The sequence below is a fragment of the Nicotiana tomentosiformis genome, chromosome 5, assembly GCF_000390325.3.
Source record: "Nicotiana tomentosiformis chromosome 5, ASM39032v3, whole genome shotgun sequence".
In the NCBI taxonomy this organism is placed as follows: domain Eukaryota; kingdom Viridiplantae; phylum Streptophyta; class Magnoliopsida; order Solanales; family Solanaceae; genus Nicotiana; species Nicotiana tomentosiformis.
In genome coordinates, this window is record NC_090816.1 from 81,246,493 (window position 1) to 81,252,492 (window position 6,000).

Here is a 6,000-nt window from a genome sequence, read left to right on the forward strand (position 1 = left end):
TGCAGAGATATCATCCCTTCTTGCAACATGTTCCTCACGAAATGGCAGTCTACTTCTATGTGTTTGGTTCTCTCATGGACGATAGGACTTCCAGCTATGTTTAGAGCGGATTGATTGTCACTGTAGACTGCAATAGGCTTGGGAAAAGGAATGGTAAGTTCTTCAAACAACCTGCTAAGCCAGACCAATTGACCAACCACATTCCTCAATGCTCTGCTTCTGCTGAAGACAATGATATGGTTTCATGTTTCTTCGATTTCCAGCTAATTGGGCTGCCTCCCAATAATATTATATAATCACTCACAGACTTCCTGGAATCTGTACATGCAGCCCAGTCAGAGTCACAATAGGCTTTGACTGTGTAATCTCCTTCCTGGGACATGAAAATTCCCAAAGTAGGGTCCCCCTTCAAATACCTAAGTATATGAAAGGCTTATTTCAAGTGAGGCTCCCTGGGATCATCCATGAATTGAATCAGATATTGTATACTATATGTTATGTCCAATGTTGTGTTTGTGAGGAAATTCAGCTTCCTAACAAGCTTTCTATAGTAAGTAGGGTCCTTCAGGACAACTCATTCCTTAGCATTTAGCTTTACTGTGGGATCAAGTGGAGAAGACAAAGTGTTGTAGTCCATACGGTTATATTCTTTCAATAGATAAAGTGCAAACTTTCTTTGTGATATGATGACTTCATCTCCTTTGTAAAGAACCTCTAATCCCAGAAAATAGTGTAGTCTTCCTAGGTCTTTTATTTGTGAAGTTGTTATGAAGAAAAGTCTTCAGTTTCTCAATCTCTTCTTGTATGTCCCTTTGAGCACTATGTCATCTACATAGATAACTACATATATAGTTGAGCCCTTTGTCCTTTTACAAAACAGAGAATAGTCATTCATAGTGTGTGTGTACCCCTTGAAACATAATGCTTCAGTTAATTTGGCACACCATTGTGTGCTAGCTTGTTTTAGCCCATATAGAGATTTATTAAGCTTATAGACTAGTCCTTGTCTATCCACTGCCAAGCCTTGAGGTACCTCTATATATACTTCTTCAAATAGGTCCCCATGTAGGAAGGCATTATTAACATCTAGCTAGAATATACTCCAACCCTTTTTCACTGCAACAACTATCAAGGTTCTCATAGTTGTCATTTTAACCACAAGGGAAAATATTTTTGTATAACCAGTTCTTGCTTGTTGGGTGTATCCTTTCAGAACTAATCTGACCTTGGGTATTTCAATGCTACCATATGCCTTATGTTTGAATTTATACACCCATATACACCCTATGGATCTCTTTCCAACTCGCAAAGGTACTAACTCTCAAATGTGATTTTCATGTGAAGATTCAAACTTTTGTGTCATAGCTGACTACCAAACAGGATTCATAGCTGCCTCCACATATGAAGAAGGTTCAGTGCCATTGCAAATGTTTCTCACAAGTGTCTGACTCTCATGATTTAAAATATCAGGTGACTCGTGATGGTTTCTGGAAAGCAAGTTATTGAGGGAAAAGGGCACATCACTTTGTTCATTGCAGGGTGGTTTCAGTTTAGGTAGAGAATGAAAATAATCCTTCAAATATGTAGGGGTCTTGTGTTGTCTATGTGACTTTCTAGATTCAACAACTAGAAAGGTATCTAATGAAGAAGTGGATGAAGGGTAAATATTTGATGAGTGAGTAAATAGCAACTGGGATGTGCTAGGTGATTGCAATGGATTGGGAGAAGGTGTAATATGAGGAGAGTGTGATGACTGAGTTTGTGATAAATCTTCAGATGTAACATATATACCTTTTTCACCATCACTACAATGCTAATTCTCATTAGTTATATAGTCAAAGAAAGGGACAGATTTAAGAACAGAAAGGAAAAGAAGTGACTTCAGGACTTTGTACCCATAGGACTTTGTGTGTCATCTTGGTGGCCAGGTGTAACGACCCGACCGGTCATTTTGAGTATTACAACTCCGTTTCCCCATTTACTACTCAAATTGGGATTTACCGTTATTGTGTGACTTGCCGGGGCAATTGGTTCGGGTCTAGTGAGGTTTTGAAATGAATTGGAACACTTAGTTCCAAAGTTTAAAGCTTAAGTAAAAATAAAGATCGGATGTCGACTTATGTGTAAACGACCTCAGAATTTAATTCTGATGATTTCAATAGCTTTGTATGATGATTTTGAACTTAGGAGCGTGTCCAAAAAATTATTTGGAGGTCCGTAGTGGAATTAGGCTTGAAATGCTGAAAGTTGGATTTTTGGGAAGTTTGACCGGGGGTTGACTTTTTGATATCGAGGTCAGAATCCAGTTTCGAATATTTTCATATCTCCGTTATATCGTTTATGACTTGTGTGCAAAATTTGAGGTCAATCGGGCGTGATTTGATAGGTTCCGGAGTCGCTTGTAAAAATTGGAAGTTTCAAAGTTTATTAGGCTTGAATTAAGGTGCAATTCATAGTTTTAGCGTTGTTTGAGGTGATTTGAGGGCTAGACTAAGTTCGTATGATATTTTAGGACTTGTTGGTATATTTGGTTGAGGTCCCGAGGGTCTCGGGTGAGTTTTGGATGGTTAACAGATCATTTGTGGCCTTGGTGAGATTGCTGATATCTGTTGCGGCATTTTTCGAATTTTCTCTTTCGCATTCGCGAGTGGGACCTCGTGCTCGCGAAGAGGAATTTTAGGCAGGCATGATTTACTCTTCGCGTTCACAAGGGGGTCTCGCGTTCGCAAAGAGGAGTTGGGTTGTGCATCGCGTTCGCGTTTGGGGTATCGCGTTCGCGAAGGAAAATAATAGTGGGCATGGGTTTTTGCCTTCGCGTTAGCAAAGGGGAGCTCGTTTCCGCTAAGAAGGGCTCCGTAAAGCGTTACGTTCGTGAGCAGTGTCTCGCGTTCGCGAAGAGCAAATGTTGGGCAGCACATTTTATGCTTCGCGTATGCGAGGAACCTGTCGCGTTCGCTAAGAAGAGAGGTCTGGACAAAGAGTTTAATTTCTGAAAATGGGAATTCGTCCCATTTTGAGTTTTTGACGGATTGGAGCTCGGGAAGAGGCGATTTTCGAGAGTTTTTCTAGGAAAATAATGGGGTAAGTGTTAACTCAATATTGGTTAAATTACCTGAATCCATAGTTGTTTTTATCATTTAATTGGTGAATTGAGTTTGAAAAGTTTGAAAACCCTCTTGGTTTAAATTGAAGATTTGAGGCTCGAGTTGGGGTCGGATTTTGGTAAAATTAGTATGGTTAGACTCGTGGTTGAATGAGCTTCCAGATTTTGTAACTTTTGTCGAGTTCCGAGATGGGGCCCCATGGGCGATTTTTGAGCTAATTTTTGGATTTTTATGGAAAATTATTATTTTCTTATGGAATTAATTCCAATGAATTTTATTGACTGAAACGAATTATTTATGGCTAGATTCGAGGTGTTTTGAGACCAATTCACGAGGAAAGGACAATGCAGAATAAGAATTTCACGGCTTGATGTAAGTAACTCTTCTAATCTTGGAGTTGAGGGTATGAACCCTGAATATATGTATTTCGTGAATTGTTGGGAGGTGAAGCACATGCTAGGTGACAGGTGTGTGGGCGTGCACTATAGAAATTGTGACATAATTGTTTTTGTGAAATTTTGTAGTTAAATGATCTTGGCATTTTTCATGCGGTTTTATGAGTTAAAGAAATTGAGTTGAAAAGCATATTAAAAATTATGTTGAGGTTATGTGCCAGTATTATTGGGACCCACGGAGGTCATATTGTTGTGAATTATATATTTTGAATTGAAAATTCATACTCAGTCATATTCATTTCATTGCATATGATATCTCAGTCTCTGTTGTTATTTATTGATACATCATATCATCATTTTGGGCTATTCTCATGACATTGTGAGCCCATGAGAGAGAGATTGGAGAGATTGATGACCAAGCGAGGCCGAGGGCCTGATTGTGAAGATATTTTTTTGGGATCGGGCTGCACCCCGCAACAAGCCATATTGGCTTTATATATATTATACTATAGCACATGAGTTGGTCGTGCAGCACATGAGTTGGCCATGCGGATCCAGATATTATTATTATAGCACGTGAGTTGTCCGTGCAGCACGTGAGTTGGCCGTGCGGATCCATATATGATATTATAGCACGTGAGTTGTACGTGCTTATAGCGCTTGGGCTGTAGGAGCCCCTCATGAGTCTGCCCACACCCCTAGTGAGCGCAGTCAACTATAAACAGGGATCGGGCTGCACGCCGCAGCAGGTATTGTATAGGGCTGAGTGATTGAGTGTGCTGAGCATAGTGAGAGAGAATGCGAGACAGTGAGATTAAGTACTCTGAGAGTGTGAGTACATGAGTACAATCTCTGAGATACATTGCATTGACATGCACACATGACATACATGCATAGAGATGTGTTTTCCTCATTCTGTACGGTATCGCATTATTCAAGATGTCTCACACATGTTGACATATAGGCATAGTGATGCATTTGTTTTACACTGGTTATCTGGAAAGAAAATAAGATATTTTATTTATTATTGAAAGGATTTTGGAAAAATTAATGTTTTAAAACTTATTTATATTTTCGGCAACTTCGGTAAACGATTTGGGTTTCCACTGATGTACTTGAAAGGAAGAACTATTATTTTTAAAATCATGATTTTGCTGAGCATTTCATCTCTGAGATTACTTCTGGTATTATTTGCTTTATGTTATTATGGACTGTTGTGGACTAGTGGTTTTGGATCCGACCTTGGTAGAAGCTCGTCACTACTTTTAACCTACGGCTAGGTTTGTTACTTACTCAGTACATGGGGTCGGTTGTACTGATACTACACTTTTGCACATTGTGTGCAGATGTTGGTTGCTGTTGTTGTTGTGCTCGATGGTTGCGGGATTTGAAGATGTACCTACGTTCCTGTTGTAGCTGCCTCTTGTTCAGGGTAGCCTTAGATTTATAAAAGCTCTGCTTATTTATTATTCAAACAGACTATATATTTATTTTATTTTCGCTTTGTATACTCTATTCTTAGAAGCTCATAATTTGTACTACCAGTTCTTGGGGAATGTATAAGGTTAAGATAACTATTTACTTAAATTGCTTTAATAATTGTTATTGGAATTGGATAGTTGAAAGTTGGCTTACCTAGCGGGTTGGGTTAGGTGCCATCACGACTAGTTGGATTTTGGGTCGTGACACTAGGCATAGGACTTTGTACCCTTTTACACCAAAGGGATATCCAACGAAAATATGGAGAGTTGTTCTAATGTTCAAATTTATCCATGTGTATCTTGGGTACAGTAGGATAACAAAGACATACAAAACTTCTCATATGAGAATATGTTGGTTTTCTTCCATATAACAGTTCATATAGGGATTTGGATTGAAGGTGGGAGGAAGTTAATCTATTGATGAAAAATATTGCACACAGAATGCACTCTCACCAACATCTTACTGGCATTTTGGATTGATACAAGAGTGCTCTAGCTGTTTCTAGTAAGTATTTTTGATTTCTTTCCACCACACCATTCTGTTGTAGTATGCAAGGGAAAGTTCTCTGATGAATGATCCCTTTGGACTGAAAACATAGTACTGCTTCTGTGTTGGTAAACTCTAATCCATTGTCTGATCTTATAGTTTTAGTGGTGGTGTCAAACTGATTTTTGACCATAGAAACAAAGGTTTTAATGACTTGAAGGGTATTTGCTTTTACAAGTTAGCAACTGAGTCCAAATGGATGTGCTAGTTATCTACCATTGTAATGAAATACTTATAATTGTCATATCTTGACACATGGCAGGGACCCAATAAGTCTGTGCAACAACTGGATGATTTCTGTGGAGGTAGTGGCTCTCTGAGGAAAATGTAATCTCCTTTGTCTTGCCATTGTACAAACATAACAAAGAAAAGGTTGTGTGGGTGGAAAGGATGCAGGTATGGAAGAGATCCCTCTCATTTTGGCAAAGAGTACATGCCCAAGTCTATTATGCCACAAAACATTCATATCATTT